Here is a 24,977-nt window from a genome sequence, read left to right on the forward strand (position 1 = left end):
AAGCCGCGAAGAATGGAGGCCAGCGGTGGTCCAGCGGCCTGCAGGTTGCTTCTTTATATTTTTGCTTCAAGGGAGAACAGAACTGAAGGCAACGAACAATGCCTGCCTACGTAGTGCTCCGCAGTGGTCGGTGACATCAGTGAGACCGGCATACATAATCCGTAGAGAAGAATCGAAACGCGGGAGGATTGCGTTACATAGAGGTGCATTTTCAAGTGCGGCTAAGCATATATACGTACGTATATCTATTATATATACAGATAGATAGATATAAGCATGCAGAAACACATATGCAAACGGAGGGGCTTGCGCCACTGGACGCATGAATCGTCCCAAAAGAGTCGGAGGTAATCAGTGTATGCAGATCAACGCCACTAGCTACGCGGTAAAACAGGCAGAAGTAGTACCTCCTTCTGAGCCGCTATCGTCGCACAACACAAATATGCAGACTGAAGCGGCAGTAGGCGTAGTCTGTAGTGGGGCCAAAACTATCTAGCCACTCGGGATAACCTCCTTCTGTCCTCTATACCCCATGCACGTGTGCGAGGAAGGGCTCCGAAAGAGAGATGGGCTAACGGGATCCGAGACCGTTACAAACTGCATGCGATGCTGTGAAAACGGGTACCGCCTGTTAAGCAAGCATAGGTAGGTATCGTTAGTCAGCGTTAGAGGGCCCCTGATTACTGCCGAATTCGGTTTGCTGGGTTGATGTCTGTTGAGGCACTTGTTCAATACCCTTGCAAATAGCGACACTATTTGTATTCAGGCATCGGCGCGTGATACTTCTTGTGACGGAAATAGGTACACCAGCTAGGTCCATGCGATACTCATAGAGGGGGCGGGGGGGAGAACCTCAGGAACCACTTAACATGGACCAAGGAAGCTTTAGTTGATTCAAGTTATACAGCCAACAGTTCGGCCGGATTTGAGAATAAACGTACGGATAGAAGGCTACATAATTAATGACTGGACAATTAATGATGATAAAGTGAGAACAAAGCGAATGATAACGCAGTAATTAAAATTCGTTAATTTATTCACAAGACTTTTCGAGCCCTTAAACAGGATTTTTACAAACATACCTACAGACCTGACCTTAGCAAACTAATAGGGGATCACACACAATGGACATATAAATACTGTAGAAAGAACGAGTTTATAAAGCTGCGTCGTTTACACATGTCATTATCTATTACTAAATCATTATAACCTTTGTGTGATAAATTCAGTACTACATTTGTGCGAAATAAGTAATTTGGAGACTAAAACTAACTGTGTCAATGCTATTCATCATGTGATGATATCATATACAGGCTGCATTTACGGTTTCATCATTGATTCGACTCTAGGTGACACCATTGCATACAAAGCTCGGAGAAATTACTTTGGCGAAAGTAACATTTTTAAGTTTCCAAAATACAATAGTTTTGCAAATATGGCGAAAGATACTCGCAAACATCCCATCTAATCAAACCAACAGCGACTGATAGCCAAAAGTTCAAATACACTGACGGTGTACTATGACTACAAATAAAGATTCAAATATGTAGGCATTCTAGAACGTCATTGGTTAAAAACTTTAACTTTAGTTTAAGTTTAACTCGGTCGGTGTTATGAAAAGATGATACCAAGTGCAAACTTGCTAAAAGAATAGGCAGAAGGATGCTTCTTTGAGGCTCCAAAATTACGAGCACTGAGTAAGATCTTGATAGACTAGATTTGACAATTTTCGTGGTGATGATACGATAATAATGAGAAGAATTATTCTTATGGAAATGCAAAAACTTATGTTTATATTTCCACCTGGTTCATGTGTCGTTTCCATGGGAAACGTTCCCAAGTAATGCCAATACAACAACGCCCCGCTCTACATATTTATGCAAATTTCTGCTCTAGAAGGTCAACGTGTGCCATGCAACATGGTAAATTAAGAAAAATTAATTGCGTCGTTGCTATGTATTTTAATTAACATCTAGTCGCATCGAGATAACGTCCATAACGCGCATTTTTTACACCAACAGTTAAACTTTAAGCTAGAGTTTACCATACCAGCTATCCTAGATGTGATCAAATAAGGAAAATAAGATACGGCTTGACGCCTTTGTTCTATATGCTCAACGTGGTATCCCTTAGGTTGTTCAAAGGGCATATACTTCAATATATCTTATATAGTTAGTCGATAAATTAGGTTAGTTCTAGGTTCCAGTTACACATTTAAGGAAGAGGTGTTCTCACAGTTATACGCCCCACGCAAAAAGTTTCTAAGCTATGGTGATAGTAAACGTAAAGCTGGTTCAATATGCATACATGCAGATTTTACAAGCTTATCGATAGGCACAGTTTCAACGACTACAATAAGTCATGCATCACAGACAAATCATATCCCTAAATTAATAGACATTTCAACATTTACGTCTGACATTATCGTTAATCATTGCTTCATACAACTGGCTAATTCTATCGCGAAACGAAGTGTTTCAACGCTCGGTTTCGAGCATAGATCACTACGTGTTTTTAAATTTAACAGGCAAAGAATTTACTACGGGGATAAACCATGTCCCTACTACTCCGAAATAATCTGCTTACTGTAACGGCACGTGAAAAAACTCAACAGAGATAACAGAATCTAGTTGAGCACAGGGCAATTTCAAGTTTCGAAATACAACGTGATACGATGCGATGCGATGCTTTCCAGTAGAAGCCTTTCCAATGGTAATCGTTGCCTATAACTTTGCGCCCTGTCGGCGGTAGCTTTAGAAATAAGAAAAGTAGCAGCCACCCATTTCGCAGTGTTAGATGATAATTACGTTACGGGATGCTTGACTCGAGACACGCTAAGCATATACAACAGTTTGCTCTAATGCTACGCCCGACACAGCACTATGGTGGAAGCAACTGACCTAGTCCCGAGGCCGTTGACACGACACCTTCGCCTTGCTTAACCGCTCCGGCCAACAACAGCCTTGAAACAAATGGATTCCCGGACTGCAACAAACTCAACGTCAAACAAGTTACGCCTTTCCTCATTCCTCCTTGCGTGGGGGAAACAGGCCTCCCGCAAACAAACATGGCTGCCTTTAAAGCTTGTTATCTTTCGGTTCCACGTTTTTTCGCCTAGCAGTCGACAAAGAGAAGTTGTAATACTTCGCACATTCATCATTCAGAAAAGTAGTTAAGAGGGCATAGTTCTCTATGCTTCATTGCATGCAATCAGAGAAAGCTAATGAATTAGGTGCTTAACTCCCGCCGTCTAAAGTCTCCCCTGAATGCTAAATCTCCACCACAACAATAACAGCAACTGAACGACACTATCAGTGTAGCTCCTCATTAGTTTCTTGTATATAGGCCTTAACTGGTAAAGAATCAATGGCGTACTGAGGCTAATTACGGAATCAGTAAAGAATTTTTGTAGAACAAACGTAGTTAAGACCATTTCGAATCAGCAAGAAAAACTTAAGCGCAGGAGTCCAGTATGAAATAGGCTTTTTTATGCAATCCTGTTGATTTACCTAAATTAATTAACTGTTGTGAGAGCTGTAGCTACGCCGAGTTGCAGCTCAAAAATAGAACACAATTTGAATTAGAACCCTTGTCTTTAATTTATAAGCGATGTATAGGAACTATTAAAAATTTTCATGTTTTTTAGCCAGTTTTCAGTCCTTTGAACTTGCACAAATTACTGAATATTGCAGGTAATTTCCAAGTTTATCATGTTTTCATATTTTACTATTATTCATATTTATTTTGTTATTCATATTAGTTACTCACATTTATTTTGCGTAGTTTTCGTGTTCTGAGTAGTCTCTCTTATGTCGTAAAGCTCCGCAACGCATCCGTTCTCCTAATGTTAAAAAAATTATTTACGAAGGTATTACAAGTATGCTAACATGGTGAGTGTATTGTAGGGAACATTGTCGGATACTTGTGGTGGTGCCGTAATAACCGCACCACCTATCAGACGTAAAAAGACGTAAGGCAGTACCGGTGTATACACACTTCGTCTTGTACTAAGGTCAGTCGACATCCTAAGCGACATCTAATGTCACTACTAAAGGTAGAACATTTAGCTAACTAAGACCTTTGTAAAGTTACCTTAGCTGTGTCAACTTCCCGTTAAACACGCACACATTAACATACTTTAATTATATGAGGTTTGTTTTCAAATTGATTCTTGCCAGTTGTGTTAAATTACATAGTATATTATAGAAAAGTAAAAGTTTGGTATTGAAAAATAAAAAGAATTTGACTTTTATCATTGCTCGATTTTCGGAGTAAACAGGATTTCGCCTTAATATAGGGGATAAGGGCTAGAATTCTGTGCTTATACGATAGGTACAATCTCGGCAGACAAGCGCGACGTCGTAAAGCTGAACTGGTCCAAATTTGGCTTGCGCTGCATGGAGTTTATGTTCTAATCAACAGTACTGTTTTCTGCACTGTTTTTCACTAGATTAAAACGAGACGAGACTCAAGTGATAAACGAATTCTCTCTAACGAGGCAAATGAGCGGTTAGTTCGGAGGATCCGCCGGTTACATAGCCGTATGACTCCTGGGAAAATGTATGCGCTGCACTACTAACTGTTCGACGTTTGAATGCATATAGTTCCGTTGAAGTGCTACCAAGGTAAAAATGTCAGTCTGAATGGTTCGAGTTTTACCATTGGCATTGCCGTTAAGCATTGTTTTGAATGGCTTACCCCTAGAACGAAACGAAGTGCACTTAGGCTAATTTCGATTTTATTTGCGAAAGTACGGCGAATATACTGACGGACTGTCTGGAACACATGGCTACATTTCCCTCAACCCTTTATACTGAGGAAGTAGCGATGTAGTGAAAACCAAACTTCGATCTTCGACCATTTCGTGTTTCCAAGTTTAACAGGCAGGCATGTTACTACATTATCACAGGTACGTTAGAGTTAGAAAAACAAATGTTTCGAATCTCAAGCCTGGTACCAGCATTAACTTTCGCGTCAGATAAAATTAGGCCAACATGTCTTAATAAACCCTATCAATACATGTGAATCACGCTGAGCTTTTGCCACGGCAGCTTAAACTTCAACTATTTGCATCACGGATACGTTGCAGCCCCTATCCAGGACCCCAGAAACGCGCAACGACTGTACTCATATTGTAAATTATGAATGCAGTCGTTGCGCGTTTGATGGTTAACATGATTCTGCTGTTTCCTGTATGAAAAAGTATTTTTAGTATTATAATGCTAGATATTTCATTGTCCGACACAGGAAGCCGCCTTACAGGGTACATTACCGATAATATATTACTACGTTAGCATTAGCCTCCAAGGCAGAAACCGAGTATCGAACTGGTAAAGAATTTGTGTCGATAATAAGAGGGATCTTAGCAAAGGTGTTGTGTCGACGCAAAACTCACTGAACCAAATAAATAATATCTGGGCAGCAAATCGATCGACAGCATATAATCTGTAAGCGTTTAATTTATCCAATTAGGTCTCAATGTATATTTATCCAATTAGCACAATGTAATATATGAGCAATTGGCTCCGTGTAAATCCCTTTTCCAGCTAACCCGATCCTCTTAGCGAATGTGTGTCAAATTTATTAAATAGGGTAGGCCAAAGTCTCTTGACAATTAGAAAGGTCACAATACTTGAACTACAATGTTACCATAACCATGAAATCAGAAATAACATATAAATCGTTCTCGAGATATTTTTTTCCGAATTACAACGTTATTTATTACATTATTAGCTACCTATTCGATGTTTTTACTTACACAGTGTAGTTTAAATAGAGTAGAAGCAAACTGGGAATCGAATACGGATTAAGCTCTTCAGTCAACCTTAAGCTATGAGGGATGGTATTACAAATTAAAGAAAGTCCTTGTCTTTTGTTTCATTAGTTGATGAATAACGTAGAGTTTTGTGCACGTGTATGAATCGTAATGACTAGTCGTTCGACGCAATAAAGTGGTATCAAGATCATATTAAAAGAGAAAAATCAATGAAGATGATATATCAACATGCACAACGAAATCTATCCGCTAGTTTTATCTGTCCTGATATCTGTCATGATATCCTTGTATATCTGATCTAAAATCCAAGATTAGATAATGTGATGTTCGTTCTTTAAAAGATGAGGTATTGATGTGGTAGGTGCATTTACATGAAATACAAGTGGGTGTATAATACAGATTATCGCTTAGATTATTTTAATGGGCGAGGACCTAAGACAAACATTCAAGTACATGTGCAGATACATTGAACGCCTAACTCTCTTCATATTCCATAAATAATGTTATGTATGTACTGTAGAAGAGCTATCCAATTTACTGAAAATCGCTTTTTATTGTTGTCCTCTTACCTACCTAAGCAAGATATTGACTAAAAATTCAACGGTTTTAGATAAAGTATATAGCAAAAGTAGGTTAAAGGAAACGCCTATATTTGAGTAGACGACTATTATGTCAACCTTAATGTTTAAAGGTCGACATAACAGTTGTCTCAGGGTATTGTAGCCATTGGAATCGTAATATGTTTTATGTTTAAGAATGGTAGCAGTTTAACACTGGGCAAGGTGTCTCCTTGTATATTGTGTTATACACAGAACAAAAAGAGGTGCGTTTGTTTGGTATCGCAATGACAAAGCTGCAAATAAAACCAAAACTAAAGAAGATAATAAGCATATAGTGGAAGCTAGAAATCAAACACCGGGCGACTACAAAGGGTAAAAGCAAATTGTGGAATGCTATTCTTGGTTTTGCGTGTCGCGTTCTACTCTACAGTTATTAAAATTCTAATTAATAGTAGAGTTTGAGACAGGGTTTATGATGCTTCAAACATGTTGAACTGTATGTTCTTCTTCTGCCTCGTGCTATTATTATTTGGTCTCATATTTCGGTTTCTAAATGACAACGACATACACTGACGATCGTACTGTTCGGGTACATTAACTGTGTGCTGGTTCGGCTGGCCTATGAGGTAAAGAGGTACAGACGCAAAAGCAGTCATTCAGTCAATGCAGGGGCCTAATTTTTCTAGGCTTCAAGCTCACACCAAGCGGATATTAAAAATCAATTTTGTTCTGCTCTGTTCGAGCCGTGCCGAGGTACGATAGCCTGGCGCTTTTCGGCATCGGCGGCGTCAGTCGCTCGTTTTTCTGACGTTGAAACAATCGAGTACAGAGAGAAGTGCCGGGATGTCAATGGCAAGCAGGATGGGTACACTATCCTTGAAAGGGATTTGCTCTTCAAGGATTGCTCCCAAGGTCGTTTGTTAGTCTCTAAATTAATTATAATACACTTAACTACCTAACGACGACGTCTCCTGTGGGTGTTGCTCGCAACTGTTAATGAGGCGCAAGATAAAAATAGTCTCAGGCGAAGGGATATTTGTTACTCCATTGACCAATGGAGTTGATTCTAAAACTTATGTTTGAGGTAGCCTTTATGGTATAATAGCAAGCATTAAACTTGAGGCACTTTTTTAGTCAGGAGGTACAATATGCGTTATACGTGTATAGGTTAAGTATAGTAAATCACTTTCAGCCGCTATTAGTCCATTTAGAAATTGGAACCTTAGCTGTAGAGAAAATATGGTAAAAGAATAAGGATTGGCCACTAAAAATGAAATCCTTGATGAAGCAGTGAAAATAGGATTTCTAGGGCAGTAAATATATAAGGTTGTTGCAAGCGTGTTTGGTGAGCGATCTACTTGTTTATTCTGTTGTTTGTACTTATTAAATGAATCAAAGCGGAGTCCTAAAAATTTTAAAGATTTCAATGTATTAGGTGTGCACTCATAGAATAGTCCACGATCTTAAAGAGGTACGTAACACTGAGAAATTCTCATATGAGTTGGCAATAACTACAGGGCCAAAGACAATCGATAAGGATCTCCGGCAGTTCAGCGCGGCTTCGGTATCAATGGATTCGTCACAATCGAAGGTTGCTAGTGAGTAATCCGAAGCTATACAAACGTTTATTAAAAGGGAGTTTCCTGCAACAAGGTCCTCGTTAGAGTAAAAAAGAAGGGCAAAATCAATCATCTCTAAAGAGAACTGTAGGAAAGCCCTCTCAGGGCTTTTGCTGAGCTGTGTCTCTCCTCGAACTAATTTGAGGAGCCATTATTAGCATGACAGGGTCTGTCATCAAGTCTAGGGCTGTGTATATACTTGATCGGCGTTAACTGACCATCTAGTTAAACACAATAACTGAAAACTTTATTCTAAATCACAATTTAATATGCTATCTTATTAAGCAAAATATGGCATTTCAACGCTGTATATTTTATTTAATTTTTAAGGTGACATAGACAGGTCGACTTTTATATATTAAACACGGTAAAAGTTTAATAACTGAAATACCGTTGTAGATAGCACAGACCGTTACAAAATGGCGAGAGGTGGTCTAAAACCTTCTGCTGTTTACTCTGTGGTTTTGCAACATCTATCACAGTTACTTTTGTCTAACGTCTTTTTGTGCGCGGTCTTCTCGCGAGAGAAGCCTGCGTATCATTGTGCTCGTTTCAGCGATTTAAATTCTACTTCTAATAATAAATAATAAAAGTGTACATACTGCCAATTTGCGGATCAACGGATAGTTATGATAGGGGTAGTGTAGTGTCAGTTATATTTTGATAAGTGTAGGTGTGCAAACGTTCAAACATAAATACTCTTAGCTACTGTGTTTATGTAGCTTTATTAGTTAGCGATAATAAGACGAAGTAAGTACTGTCAATAGTCAAACAAAGAAACTTGAAGTTGCGTTGAATTTTTCGGCATGTACTTTGCAACACTAATATGGCTATCCTTTGCTATCTACTTAAAATACGTCTTCAGTATAATGCAGACATGGGACACTCCAACAAGAAGCTGCTAAAAAGTCCTTTCGAAATATAGGCTGTCCCTAGGTTTCTAAAGATGTAAATTTTCTATTATGTACAATATGATTAAAATATTCCATATTTTAAATAATTCATATTTAACGGCAAACTTACGAAATAAGTTTACCGTTAGGCAAGCCTATTACTATGAAATAATAAATATAAGTACGTCTGCAGGCAAATCAGCAGTCAGTATGCAACTGATGCAGAGTTCTATTGAAACATATTATGTATTATATTTTCATTCTTAATAAAACTTACTTTTCACTGTGGAAATAAATGAGCTATTATTTTAGACATAAATCCTTACTTCGGCTTGTGTATTTCGGCAACGTTCTTATGATATTTAAACGTGTTGAATAACAGATGCTTTGCACTTGAGCTCAGCAGTATTTTGACTAACGCTAAATTTATCCACCTGCAAATATAGTGCAATTAGTACAAAATGTGTATAAGGTTCGTACGTGTTAGCAAACATCTAGTGATTCATGTGATGTAATAGTGTGCAGAAATATTTATATATAAATACATAGCTTACGTTCGAGTTTTTACATTTTCCTCCAACTTAACTTTTAGACATTTAGGTATTTTTCAGATTTAAATTTTGAAATAATGAGCCAAGCGGTCTAAAAACATGTATCTTCAAATCATTTGCTACACATCGTGAAGTTTCTTAACACTAGTAAAGTTTTGTTTGCTTGTAATTGTTTCAGCAAATTTGAAATGTCTAGCACACTTACAATACTTATTATTTTTACGACATTTTTAACTTTTTTTAAATGTTATTTTTTCTTTAATTTTAATTATGACACTAATAAACTTATTACTGTCTTACATAACTAGAGTACGCTATGCGTAAGGCAATTGAAAGCAGTTGAAGTGATAGTGTACAAACAAAGTGATGTCGTAGGAGCTGCAGAATGGTTAAATAAGAATGAAGCCAATTATGGCTCACACTGCTGTAGTCTTGTGAATGGTGGTGTCATATATATATATAACATACTATAGTAAAAACGCGTACTAGGCCAGGGCCTGTATCAAACAAATGAGACATTACTATTAGCATGCAACAGTGAAAGACAATAACATGTCTTTGAATAAACGGTGTGGACCTTGATCGATGTCGGGTTATGTTAGACCATCTGAGATGATACTGCTGATTGCATATTGTCACTAAGTCCAAGGGAAAGCTCATCCTTTAAGGCAGGGCTGGGGTTAGTAGTGAGACCTTCGATGAGGCATCATGCGTCCTCGCGCAAAAAGGACAGTGCTTCCCTCCTTCACAGTACAATACGAGCTAGCCGTAATTCCTTAAAACATAAGTAGGATTGGGGAATTACCCCCGGTGTGAAGAACCTTCGTTTCTGATCTCTTTTCGATAACCCTGCTTTGCTCGTCTCTTCTACAGTACTATGAGGACACTCACTGCGGCTTCTACGAATACGTGACCGGGTCCCTTCAGTTCCCGAGATCCGCTTTGCTTCGCTTCGTAAATAACATTTCCTTTATCGTCCACTCGTTTCACATTGTGGATACCTATATACGTTCACGGTCCCATTCCGATGAGTTCTCTTTCGTAAGGAGAGCACTAAACGTAGTTAGAGCGGCAGCACAATATTCCCTTTCATTATTCTAAATGGTCGGTACATGGGCATACGGCCTGCGACGTTTGCAATGTGGGCCTAGTTCAATGACGTGAACATTATTGCAACATGAAGAACGGCTGCAAAAAAGAGAACTTTTTTTTGCATATCGTAAATCGCATATCGATTATGTCACAAAGAGCATTGCGGATTGGAACAAATGGACTATAACACCAGCTCAACGAATCAACACAGTTTAATATTCAATTGTATAAGCTCCATGAATACAAACTGCTGAAGGTGTATAGTGTGCGAACCGTACATTATTGCAAACAAGTACAAGTTTTTAGAATTACATAGCAATTTTTTAGAGTTACATAGGCAAACTGACGCCAAAGAAGATGAAGCTGTGTTTGGTAGGATTGGAAACAAATAGTGCATTATGAGTTGCTGTTGCCGCATTAAAATGATAAACTGGGACCTCTACTATCAATAACTGGCAAGTAACTACAAACCATAGAAAAAAATCGAGTATAGCTAGTAAATAAAAAAGGTGTAATTTCGATCGTGACTATGCCGGATCACATATCTTTAGTGATTCACTGAACTGAGAGAACTTGGAAAAGTTCAACGAATCCGCCGTGTAACACGCATTTTGAATTATCATATTTTCTTTTTTGGTTTTTGCAGAACTCCATTAATGACGTAAATTTAGTTTTAATGGAGGGATGCAAGACTTGTCACAATTTGCTGCCCAGAAACCAGAGAAGTTCTACAGATATAGAATGGTGATATTGCCAAAAAGGTGCTGAAAATTGTCGATCAAAATGGCGTAATATAATTTTAAAATATTATTAATATTTACTCTAGTTTTTTGACTTAATAACGTTTAATAGCTTTTCACGAATCCAACATACAAAATGGGTCAAATATCTTACTAGATATGGATATACAGTAAAACTACTAATAAAATCGTATTATTTATCACATTATTATTATTAATTAGGGAACATATATATAGTTGTATTTAAACAAACTGATTATACGGTTATGCAAATTTTAGTTGTAAATTGATAGTTGTAAAAAAAAACAACAATAATTATTAAACCATGTGTACAGAAATAACATAATGTTATTAGCAAACACAAGATAAGAGGATAATGTAAATCACTTAAATGTACTGCTAGAATTAATCAACTATCTATATGATGCATCTATAATGGATAGAGCAAAGAGATATTGACAATTGTATAAACTTTACGGTTCAAACTAAATTTGTAATTAATGTTTTTTTTAAATTTTTTTATATCTAGCTATAATAACTTTTTTGCATGATGCAACGTTTTTATTTCACTTCCAGTTTGTTTGATCTTAAGTGTCGGAATTTATCGTAATGGACTTTGGAAGTGCTGGACAGCTTTAAAAAATTTTTTGCAAATGTTTATAGCCAATTTAAAAGGCGCGCCATAAGATTCCGAAAATAAATACTTGACAACACCATAAACTAGTGTAAAGTGTTGCTGACTTCTCTGATTAGAAGTGACAATCGCAAACTGTATATTATGGAAAACCTCATAAACAATGTAGATCACTGTACACACTGAATCCGTGGGGTTGTTGCAGTCCTCGTGTGGCTTTATAATAACTCATACGTGGTTTACTATCAGGCAATGCCAATACCTACAGGAGTCACATCCCACAGGTTATGATATAATAGGAAGCTGCGTCTCCTTCAGTCGTTCCTGTTTTTCAATTTTTTTAACAGCTAGTTTATCCACAATCGTCGATTACGGCATAATTGACTGTCTTCGGCTTCATTCAGCTTCAAGGGTCAGTTTGCCATGTGCTTTGTGGCTCCATATAAGTAGAGGGAAGCAGAGTATTTTTACCGAACGAATATCGACCCATGTGGCGGACAAAAAACTCTGCCATGGAATGTATAATGAAATCGGATTACGTGAATTGAGGAAAGATGGATCCTAAAGTTATTCTATTTAACACGCAGTCGAAGGATGCCGTACACTTGTCGGTATAATTCTCGAAAATACTTCGCTTAAAATAGGCGGCTGAGTACTCAAACTGCGATCGTTTGCTTTGGCAGATCCAATCTGGTGCGAACTTATAAAACCGAACAACAGAACCTCGAAAAATTTTTGTGATCGAGAATTCGCTAGGGATTTGAAGCGAGTATTGTCTTTTAACCATTTCATAGCGTTTGCTTGAATATTTAGTACACAAGTGTGTTGAAAGTTTGTTGTTTCTAACTGTATGTAATTATGTTCTATAGATCTCCTTTGCCAATAGATAAAGTTAAAAAAAGTATGTATGTAAAAAAGTCTGTATATATTATCCGGTGTGAAACTTTATTATTATTTAGAACACGTTTAAAGGTTCAGCGGTGTATGCGTTAAGCTATATTCGAATTGGCCTTGACCACTTCAGTCATAACCGCTTACTCAGTTTTGCCTTTCGTTTTCTTACTCCCCTAGCCGGAAATGAATAGTGGGCTTAGGAAAGAAGTGCCAGGAATGATTTTATGTTTCCATTTTCTTTCGATTCGATCCTAAGACTATCAAAGCTATCCTGGAATAGTCTCCGATTAATTTAAGTAATTGCTTTGAACTGTTTTAATTGGTATGCTGTTGATGACAGGCGTTACCTTGTCTTCGACAGAATAGGACAGCTTTTAAGTAAGAAGTTTGGATATATCTCTAGATCTATCGAATACTCGGTTAACTGATAATCTTGAAGAAAGTTATTGAAACCGCCGTGAAGGTTATCTGCTGTACCAAGTACAGACTAATAATATATAGTCAGAAATTCTTTGCGTGTATACCAATGTAAATGAGAACACGAATACTGCAAGAAATTGCCGCACCAACGTGCTTATATACCCTTATATATTCTGGTATTTTAACAAACAAAAAGCCAACCGCTGTGTGGGGTATATAAAAAGCATACATGTCTAAGTAATCCTTTAAGTTATATGCTTGCGTTTCCATTTGTAAATGAAGGTATAACACAATTTGATAATAGCACCTAAAGCGATATAATAGACCTAGGGGTTGCACTTATTTTAGTAGAGAATCACGTTGTTGCATCTTAATTCATAAATGGAGGTTTCTCCCTATTGCGTTTTCAATAGACCGTTCTTCTACGTTTCGTATATAGGCGTATTTTTAGTGAATAGGAAGTCATGAAACTATGACAGATAATTAAGAATATAACATTCGATATGACAAAGCCACTGTATTTTGTAAAAAAAGACAATTTCCCGTTATTTTTTAGCCAGTCTAGTTGACAGTAAAGCTTTAACGTCTCAATTTTTTGTACGCATTTTCGGCGGCAAACATTGCCACGTGATATATAATCCGCGCTACTTCCACTCTATTGAATATTGGTGATGCAAATACTGTTGATTCTTATTTGTTTCAATAAAGTAACCTAGGTCGTCGGGGTTATTTTTTTCGACGTGACTTTTCACTTCAATTAATGATTAATCGTAATACGTACCCAGTATCTAAAACATTTACCTTTGGTTTTCACGGTGACGAGACTGTAGTAGTTTCAAATACATGTAAAATATCTATGTGATTTAAATCGAACACGTGTGCTAACTAGCTTGACCGTGCCCTTAACACAACACAACATTGAGTTTGTTATGGTGCTGTGCTTTTGTGTGTAATTGCATTCGGTATAACGTATTTTTTTAAATAATGCTTCCGCTGTTCTAATGAAATCTGAGTGTAAAAAATTCTAAGTTGTCTTCAGCCAATTTGCATTACGTAAAATACGGTGCCAAAAGTGACGACGTTGTTCAAAAGTTCGTTAAAGTTGATTAACATTTTCGTTTCTTCCCTATCCAGCACGGATCAATCGATGGTGCTATGATATCATGGCTTGAAGCACTGCCGGTCATTAGTGTACATACCATTATACCATTACTAGCCAGACAGAAACGGACCAACTTGGGGGTGCCCTGAAAGCAAGCGGCTGAACGAGCCGAATCGAGTTACGCCAACAACATCGGACTTGCAGCTCTCAACGGGAGTCAGGCGGGCGATACGTCGTCGTACGTTGCCTGCCTGCTACAACTCTTGAACTTCGCACTTGCTGCTGTTACTACCGCAGCCTCTGCTCGTCATCCGACATCCCCAGCTGTAGCAGCAGCAGCAGTCGACGCCCCGCTAGGCCAAAAGTTCTTGGGGTGGCGAGTGGTAGTCGAATGGGATGAAGAGGCAATGCGCGGCATATAGTGAGCACGAAAAGTCAATTGGTCCGAGGCTCAGAGCCAGACCCAAAGTCGTCTGCGGCCCAAGGGGACGGGGACGAAGGCCTACGCTAAGGGATTATTGTGGAGCCAAGAAGCGAGGCAAATGGAGTGAAAATTCGTTCTTGGCTTGTCGGCGACTTGGCAAAAAAGCAAGGCTGAGGATAAAAACGGGAGAATGGACAAAGCACCCGCCGAATAGTTGTACTAGCGGGGCTGATGGTGGTAGTAGAAGTACGGTACTATTTTAAGAAGACTTGGGATGTGGTCCGGGGACAGGCGTTTAAAAGTGGGGCAAGAGGCTGAGACGCTTGTCTGCTTTTGCTTCCTCTCACTTTTTGTATTGGTATCTCCGGGTTCAAAACACGCAGTAGAGCAGGTCAGTTCATCGCGCTTCTTGTCCTGAGGATATTAATTTAGTCGTTTCCGCCAGCAGCGGACTTCTCACGGACCGATGATTCAACAAACGATGAAACTGGCTGGTCCAACCTAATCTTCAGAGAACTAAAGGAAAGTAGAGCAAAGCCATCGTTTAACTACCTTACACTTTCAATCATTTTAAAAGATGTCGAAGATATTTCGTCGTGTTAATTATTTGTAACCATATTTTAGAGATCAATTATGATTAAGCATGCTTATGGTAAAGAACTCCCGAGCCGTTGTCTATGACAAAAATATTATTCCAGATAAACAATGCGATTTGTACAGGTGCTGCAGATTTTAGATCGGTATATTTCATATAGGATGGGGGGTTCGTATAATGATAAAAACTTGGCAGATACTTGGCAGAGTTTTTTTCACGCATTCGACTCAGAATTGATGAAGACGTCGGATTAAAATATATTTAAAATATTCACTGCGAGAATCGTATTATATTAAGTATTGTAAGACCATTCATTAGATAAAGATGTATGATTATAACGAAAAAAATTGACTAATGAAGCGGTAACTCGGGAGTGCTTCGGTCGGCATAAAAGCAATGTACCATAATTGTTATATTTGGGTCGTGAAACCAACGGTTATGAAGCCGATGTTTTTATCCATACTTCTCTCCATGGAATCTTCGGAGAAAGGCGGAAGGCAGAAGATTCTTTCTATAAAAGCGCCTTGTATAAGATAGTAATAAATTATAGCTCTTAGATCTGAAAAATAATAAAGATCATTTTTAAATAAACTGTTTATAACTGCTGATGAAATAAGACTTATGTTTCTTCTGGGGAGCATTCAGCTTGTAGGTGAGGTCTTCGAGTCTCCTACTACCCAATTTCTAATACCGAACTTAGAACTACTCTATGTAGGGGGTCCCCTTATCCAATTCAAACTTATAGATGAGTAAATAGAGAACGATGGAGCGTACCCACGTTATAATACCTCTTTGTTCGTTTGGAGCGTTTATAACGGGTGTAACTTTTAAAGCAAGTAGGTTCGTCTTCTAGCCAAAAATGTTATACTTTCGATACCTTTGTATTTTTTTTTTATATATTTCGATATAACTTACATGACCGACTAATTACCAATCTAAATGTGGTCCCTCGTTAACGTAAGAGCAATAGTTTTTTCTGCAATAGGCCTTGTCCATCGCATAAATAGAGGCTGTAATAATTTTCAGGTAGAAGTTAATATTCACAATGGGGGCAATAAAGGAAATTTTCTGTATAGCCATCATTGTGAATATGTAGGTAGAGGTATATTTTTTTAAAATATATTTTTTGTGGCAAATTTACAGAGCACAGAAGATCAAAATTGCACGATTTATAAACATCTATTGGTTGGCAAGGATTCCACATATGTCCTATTACTGTATGGTACATAATTTAGACATCCGGAATAAACATGTAATTGAAAAATGTATAAGCTGTATTTTGTATATAATAATGTCTATACGAATGAACTGCATTGTTAAAATTCTGAATCCGATAAATGAATTTCTGATTATTTGTAAAATTTATATAATAATATAACAAATAAATTTGTTATATTATTCCACTGAGTGCCTAACTTGTTACACGATGCAGCTTAGTATTACACTACCCAGATGTTGCTGTAGAGAGGGGATCGGTTCTTGACTTAACTATTTGTTTTGCTCTTCGTTTTCTTGCTATTGCTACTGTGTGAACAAGCCTTTAATGTGACCGTTTCGATATAGCATCAAAGATCTGTTTTCGGCGATGGGTTCTGATGATCGATTTAGCATTTACCTATTTTTATTTACATTTTTCAATATAGCCAAACACAAGAAAATAGACGTGGAAATAGACTTAAAGTAGTTACTACAATTTACTTCATTCTCTTTCATGGAGGCTCCCTTTTGGCTCCCTTACGACTTCTCATATCTGGCTGATGCACCAATCCTGAAAAGCTTGAGGTCTATCTCAGTTCATAATAATTATTTTTAAGCGGACGTAATTTTTGTCACTGCGGGTGCTATTGTTGTAGCGGTTGTTCATACGTAGTAAATCTACTGATATTCTGACATAGTTAGACAAATGCTTCTGAATTGCTCAGAAGCCTTGCTAGCATTGATAAAGGTTGAAAATAATAGAAAATGGGTTCCGGATCGCCTTATCTGCCGTTCCGCTATAAAAGAGTATATTAAGTTGTTGGGGTATCTGTTGCATACAGTTATTGTCGAAAAGTGAGCCAACGTTGTGTGAGTCAAGTGAGCCAACCCCATAAACGAAGCTGCCGTTGCAGCGGGCTGCTCTACGTGACAAAGCGTCACGTCAGTCTTGTCAGAACTTCATCAAAATTAAGCAGAACCTGACGAACTAACTGGAGCTCTATTATGATCTCCCTATTTTTATATTTAAGATCAAGAAAGCAGCGAAGTCTAGTTGTTTTCCCAACTTCATTGGAGTGACAAATCGGACTTCGTACGGTACCTTGATTTAGGCGGTCCGAAAGATAACAAAAGGAATCAGCTCTAGTGGACAAGCCTGGCCGTACTAGTCCTGCAGACTGAGAAGCCCACATAACCTGTTATCGACAATGAGCTGGTGAGTGTTGCATTAGTGAGAGCGGTGTCGAAATAAGGGTAGTATCAACGTGTTTTTGGAACATACCGACGTGTGGCCTCGATTACGGGCCATCAAGAAAGCTGTCAGGCTCGCTGCTAGCTAGCAGGAGCCTTAGTTTATTGCGGGGGAAGTTGAAACCGATGCGAAGCAGGTAGGAACTCCTTGATGTCTTTGATAGTCTGGCATACGATGGCATCTTCGGAAGGTCTTTCCTAAACGAAAGTTTTGTTTTGACCAATAAACAGCTTGATACATTCTATTGCACATCAGTATTCTTGCGTAGTGGCTGCCAGGCGGATTGAGGAAATGCGCAGCAATTGGCCTACCCGAGGCGACGGTTTAAATAAATGGAATTCGCTGTTTGTGTTCTATCAGAAAGCTTATGATGCCGTATAGCGTGGTAACCGAAAGTCTCTCCTTTTAGAGAGTGCATGATCCTGATAGCCATCTCGAGAAGCGGCATGTGTGCGTGAGAGACGGCATCCGATCAGGCCGAGCTCAGGAATGCGTACACTCCCTAAATTGGAAGCTTCCGGTACATCTAGTTGCCCGCCGGGCGTACTATTCAGACATACTACTCAGTATCGAAGAACTGAAGTTGCATGGGCTTAATCGAAATCGCCTAAAGGAGTTGCTGCGTGACGAATTTGGGCATTTATTCAGAAGACTAAAGGGTTTCGCGCTCCACACGGTCCCGATAGGCAATACACGTGTGTACACAGTGCTGCTTATTAAGAGTGCGTTAAAAGAAAGATTGGATTGGTCAAGTAAAATCGCTCATCCAAACTAGAGGTCATAGAAGCAACACACTTGCACGCAGGTCTGTATAAAGCGAAATTGCTGAACTCTACTCTTGCTTCAGTTAGCACTTTGTATTTTTAGATTTAATATCGAATTCAGTAATATTATTTGTTGGAGCAAACCTTGACTGTAGCGCTTTATACGTTCATCTCTCCATCTTAATTTTTTGTTAGTGAATTAACCATTTAATTTAGGAGTGTTCTTTTAGTCGGCAATTTAAATGTAGATCTGCCTTTACTATTCGTGGATTGCTCTGGCGTAACGAGCCCGCATCGCGAGGGAAATACAGCATATTCTAGCTGACTAGATAATCGAACTTTTTTTTGCCTTTGGGTTTCGGCTGTCGTCTTCCTAAAAAAAAGGATGGTTTGATTCGGTTTTTGTATAGGCTAGTGAAGATTAAATGAAGACGATGTCTTCGACCCGTTAAGGGCCCAATATATTTTCTACATTAGAAACCGCGAGCGGTTACTGCTGGATCCACATGGCGCGTCATAACGGAGAAAAAACGACATTTTGCACCCCCAAATAGCTTATATCAATTCAAGCGGATACCTTTTGGGCTGGCTAAGACTCCAGCGGCATTCCAGCGGCTAAGGATACGAGTTCTTCATTAATTTGCCATCCAAATGGATTGATTTACTCAGATAGTATTTTTCAGAAAGTCGATCATTTCTCTTCTGTTCCCAGTACTTCGGGTTTACACTTCAGGCTGTCAAAATGTTTAGAAATGGGATACCATAGAGTTTCTACGCAAAACATCGTTCTCGACCCAAAGAAAAAAGTCGCTATAGATGCTCTGGAGTCACCTTGATCGTCCGCCAGTTGCGAAGCTTCTGACACCGTAGCCGACCAAAGAAACTGGGCGAGATTTCGCGGGATTTCCAAGCCACGACTTGCGCGGCTGTTATCCAGTAGAAAGAAATGAAAAGTTGGTAAAGGCGTACGGTAGTAGGCGGCTTCCGGCCCAGAAAATGAAATAGCATCCGTCAGAGATCGAATGTTTTTCTGCTGTCTGGACAAGAAGAATTTTCGGTTCTACCCGCAGGGGTGGCGGTTCGCGATTGTTGCCTGCCGTGGTAAGTACCTGCATGTTACAGGGTAATTTTGCCCGATAAGCCTTCTTGTTACTGGGACACTAGTTCGATGTCTGACACTAAGTGGCACGGCCAACACCTTGTCATGTCTACACGTTCCGATGCTTCGGATCAAGATCATGTCGCAGCGCTAATTCGGGTCAATTGTAGCACACCAGCTGGCGAGTCTACGCTGGGTTCCTGCGGTAACCACACTTCAGAGGCGGCAAAGTTACCCTGCTATGCGAACGTGAAATGATGATCGAATAACTATTGCGTGGAGAGTCGCTTACCATTCTAGGCCGCTAAGTTTTCGACGGAGCCTTCCCCAATCGGTTGAGCCAGCGGCGCTTACTCTATCTTACCAAGGTCATTTGGGCGTGACGATGATCTACCGGTTGATGTCCCGCTACTTCCCAGAGTGTGGAATAGAAGTAGGAGTTTAAGGTATGTTCGCTGTTGAAGCGCCTGTCAAAGATCAAAGTTGAGACATGAGCGTCGGCTGCCTAAGACGTTTTTGGATCCGTCGATACGATCTGTCGCCGAAGTGAATTTGGAGTGTACGGGATGTGCTATTTTATTTATTCGAGTGAATATAGACTATTGCACTCATTTCGTGAACTTTTTCCAAGCCCGTTAAATGACAATTCGAGTCATGCAAGAGGCAATGACAATTCGAGTCATGCAAGAGGCACTGTCTACCATTTAGGATCGCTGCGGAGCCACACCGGCGTTACGGGTAACGCAAGTTACTTCTAGGGTCGGCACGTCAAACAATATTTGACGCGTTCCAATGCTCATTGTTAGAGCTGCTGTAGTCCACCTGCAAACGAACGAGTTGGTAGAACGGGCGATCTGCACGTTATGGAGTGGGTATCTGCGGGGTTACAAGAGGCGCCTGGCTCCCTTGTTTCCGCAAAGCTTCCGCAAGTCGCCTTTTGCGTGCACATTACGCTAAGTGAGGCTGCAGGATAGCAAAGCCGTATCGTTCGATGAACCTGAGTCGCGGTCAGTCCGTACCTGAGCTTCGGAAAGCGGCCCACGTTCAGTTTTCCCGGCGGAAGAGGGTACCTTAAATACCCTCATTCCTTTCGCACTATAGCTCGTTGTCCTACGCCGCGGCCCCAACAGTGCGACATGTTCTGCAGGTCACTGCCTAAAATCGGGTCTTCATGGAACATCATAAAACGGATTGCGCAGTAAATCTATTGATGATGCCGGCCGAACCAGCGAGCTATCAGTGCCACCCTACCCGATATCCTGAAGGACTGGGTGCATGGTAAAGGCATCACACTTGATGTGGTCGAGTGAAATGGTATATATTTTAGTAATAAACGTATTTAAATTTGGGATATATAGGAGGTCAATTAACCGCTAGTCACCAGTTATCGCAATATACGTATATAGGCTAGGGTTTTCTAATTTATTGAATTCATGCTACTTTGGTTCTTTTCCAACTGTAGGTTCTAATTATTGAATCAGGGTTTGCAGTAAGCTTTTTCACAACGTTTAACATAGTTTCTCCTTTAAGCATTAATCATTTTCTCTAATACTCTGTTTAAGGAGGGTTAATCTGCGCATCACAATTTAAGCAACGGAAACCAGCAAAAGGAAAAACGCCAGCATATCAGGTAAGGCCATTTGATTACAGTACTATATGTAAAATAAAATTACTATTGAGCATAATATCCTGCTATCCTGCCTAAGGTGCTTCAGGTCAAAGCGATTTTAGATAGTATAACCGTTGGCAGCTAGTTGTGAAACATACTAGGACAGCTGTGAAACATACTAGGACAGCTATAGTTAGGCCAATCATCAAGGGGTCATCTGTGTTCGGCAAATGATTAAGGGCAAGCTAATATCACCGGATGCGTTGTGAATTCCTTTTAGTAAGGATTAGTCTCTCATACCTAATGAAAATACTTTAAAATCATCTGGACGGTGTAAAACAATGGCTTCATGTTATTTTCGCATCAACCAACATGCTTTATCGTCTTTCCGGCAGCGAACTGCGTAATATAGTCCTACGCATTAAGGAAGGGGCTACGCGGGATTGACTCTGAACAGCTATTTAGCACGTTTTATCATGCTCACTTTCGTTCGAATCGGCAGCCCGTACACATTCGTATAGCTGACCTCGGTAGTGATGAGACATCACGTACAACGTGCGCACGCTCCAGGACCCCTAAGTAAGCAATAAATTCACCCGATTTTAAGGAAGGGCGGCACTTAACCCTATATGAATAATTAAAAATAGTTAAAGCGTCAAAGAAGAAAAATAGACACAAAAGTGGACGATTCTTTGACATACGTACACGGCCAAAGTATATTGTCTATTTTACTCAAACAGCTTTTACAGCTTTTACTCGAACCACTTCTAATTATTTGAGAACATTTGTTTTTTGGACCTAATATCCATTGCGGTGACAGCGGCTAATATATATAGTATGGTAAATACAGTGTATATATACACACTCTGTATTTAATATATGTATATAAGCCCAGTAATTATTAGGATTATAAGCTTCATAAAGTAGATGAAATAATGCAGATCAAACTGATCAGGAGCGCGTAATTATTTAAATTATGCACAGATATTCAAACATGAGAGCCGCTTCTTACCTATTTTCATTTACAAGGGTTTTAAACTTGCTGTAAACAAATATCACCAGTGAAACCTAAATTGTCCATTACGTCGTAGAATGATAAAAAGCTTTTATAAAGTAAATAGGGCTCCAATGCTGTTATTTTAAGCCAAAACAAGCATTTTGGTTGAATAAAGATTGAACATTTGATTGTAAATCATACTAATCATACTCAGACTATCTTTACTACTACCTCGTGACGGACCATTTATGAGGTTAAGAATGTAGTACGGAATTTCTGGGAAGAAGCGATTTCTATGGAATCTCTTAAGAGGCGAGACACGAATGTATTGTTTTATTAGGACAATTGCCATGCCCAAAAATGTGTTAATTTTTATGGATTTGCATTTTAAAATAGAATTTCTTACACAGTCCAGAGCTGATTCTTAGCCAGTGTACTGCGATTCTTTACAAATATGAAACATGGAAAATGTCTTTGAGACAATTTTTTAGGAATGCTGAATATATAACAGTTAACCTTAGAATATCAACTTATGTGTTAAGGCAACCTTGGAGTCCTGGAAATATGTTATGTAAATCTTTGAGAAACTTAATGTTATAAAAAGTACCGTACAAATTATTTCACTTTTTGCAACCCACCTGATTTTTTGATGATACAGTAAAATACACAGAAGCTTATAATGCATGGACTAATATATTGTTCTATTGTTTTTCAGGCATTGTACGTAATATGCTTTCCATCTTTTTTAATCGCAAAAAAACAGTCGTCTAAACGGAACCTTTAAAGTGGTCCAGGTTCGAATTCATGCTGGAGATAAGCCAACTGTCTGATGGAACGCCTAACGACGATGCCGGACGTCGAACTCAAAACAGAGAAATTTTTTTTTTTTATTATACAGTAATAAAATGCGACTTTGAGGAATTTATAATTTTGTGCTATGCTACAATGGTGGCTTGAGGAATTTCAGGTTATTTGAATTGATGCAGATGGATGGACCAGACTAAGAACGTCTAGATTAGATAGTTGCCCGTGGAGAATGTAATCGAAATATTATATTTATACAGGTGGAATGATATATTATGCTTGGTCGAATCCGCCGGAAGTGAGCACGGAAGCTACGTCTCTAGCCAAAGCTCCACTTGTCATAATTACATTGTACGACATGATCTTAGATATGCGACGCCACTGCGGGCGCACACGAGCTATAAAACCGTGTAGTACGGAATTCCTTAAATTTTAGATAATGGTAGACAACCGCTTCACCGCGTGGGTCTTGTAGAGCGATTTCAGTCTCGCATGCTAACATACAACAAATCTGGCCACCATTGGAATGCTAAATGTAATGCTCCTGTCGAGCAACACATGCGTACATTTGGTCTATGGTAAGTCCGCGGGACAAATTCGGTTACAAAGTAATCCCTTTAGCAGTCCCAATTAGGAGGCTCCTCAGCAGTGTCGTGGAATTCGATTAGATATTTCACATTTACGTAATTTGTCGAAAGAATACTAATTGCAATAAAACACTCAACTAGTAGCATGATCGGAAAACATCATTTAGAAAAGTTAAGAAACACATTTTTTGCAAAACGCATTACATTTTATTCATATCGCTTGCATGCAAAAGTTTGTATAAATACCCTTTTTATGTAGGGGTTGACTCGTCGTTTGTTGATGGTGAAATAATATACCCAATCCAGAGGCGTTTTTTGTAGAGCAGAGTTTCCAAAGTTTTGTTTTTTGTTTTTGTTTGAACTGAATGGCCCTCTGCAGTACGACAATTTCTTCGACACTTAACAAACGTAAAATAATAGTAAGTTGTAAGCCAACGATATTTAAGCCATATTCGTTGTGTTTCAGTCATTATATGTTAACCGTTTTTGGCCCGTAGTTTCATAGTCGTTTCAACTCGATTCAACTTTCTTTTTTTTGGACAGATGGATTTTTCTGTAAGATGTCGAAAATCTTGCATTTGAAAAGGCTACGGAATTCTGTTAGATTATTATAGTGGACAATGAAAAGGTTGACCTAACAGACTTCCACCAACCGTTGGTTACTAATGTCACTTTCGGTTCATATTAGTTTTTATGTGGTTGGCGAAAACAATTTAGCTTTACAGATTCACTTACTTCAAAAACGTACGTAGACGAGTTGCGGTTGTTCGTAAGTTATAATTAAGGTACCACACTGGCCATTCTAGCGAGATGCTCTTGTTCAAATGACACGTATTCGTACGAACGAGGTACATTTGATTCGGCAGATTTTTTGCGGTACTTGTATGCTGAGTCTATGGTATCTAAGATTGCCCTTTTATTGTGAAATTCTCAGTTTCGTCGAACCAAATTTTAGGCGACAATAGCATGGTTCTCTTTCCCCGTGTTTTGAAAAAGCTCTCTCTATTACCAAGAAACAGCTTCTTCTAAGAGGTTGTAATTGGGCTGGGATATACTTCAGAATGAGTAACCGGAATCGTAGCCATAACAGCTGTTTACCTTTTGGTAAACCGAAATAACTTGTCGCTGTTAGCTTTCTGCAAAGTGTTTGCACTTCAGTAATGAAGCCCCAAACATTAAAATGCAGTAAGGAAAAAAGTATGCTTAGTAAGGGCAGATGTGACTTTTTTATAATTATGTTGTATGTATAACATATAATGTTTGATTAGAGGCGACTGATCTTATTCGTGTTAACTCTAAAAGATGCAAGTAGATTGTAATGATCAAATCCCTTTGCTACTGTTGTACTGTTATTTTATTATCATAAGG

General features: G+C 38.9%; 1 long non-coding RNA gene across 16 annotated transcripts; it reads left to right on the forward strand.

Annotated features, from left to right (window-relative positions):
- On the forward strand, positions 1-23,146 carry LOC111249000 (uncharacterized). 16 transcript variants are annotated; one of them, XR_002672753.2, is made up of 8 exons: positions 1-235; positions 3,906-4,012; positions 4,451-4,625; positions 17,529-17,713; positions 18,159-18,554; positions 21,175-21,242; positions 21,617-21,800; positions 22,934-23,146. It is a non-coding gene; the product is annotated as an uncharacterized LOC111249000 (long non-coding RNA). The 16 variants fall into 16 exon arrangements; XR_015325616.1 differs by lacking the exon at positions 21,617-21,800; XR_015325615.1 differs by lacking the exon at positions 18,159-18,554.
- The last annotated feature ends 1,831 nt before the right edge of the window (positions 23,147-24,977 follow it).

Source organism: Varroa destructor, unplaced genomic scaffold, assembly GCF_002443255.2.
Source record: "Varroa destructor unplaced genomic scaffold, Vdes_3.0 BEIS01000004.1, whole genome shotgun sequence".
NCBI lineage: Eukaryota > Metazoa > Arthropoda > Arachnida > Mesostigmata > Varroidae > Varroa > Varroa destructor.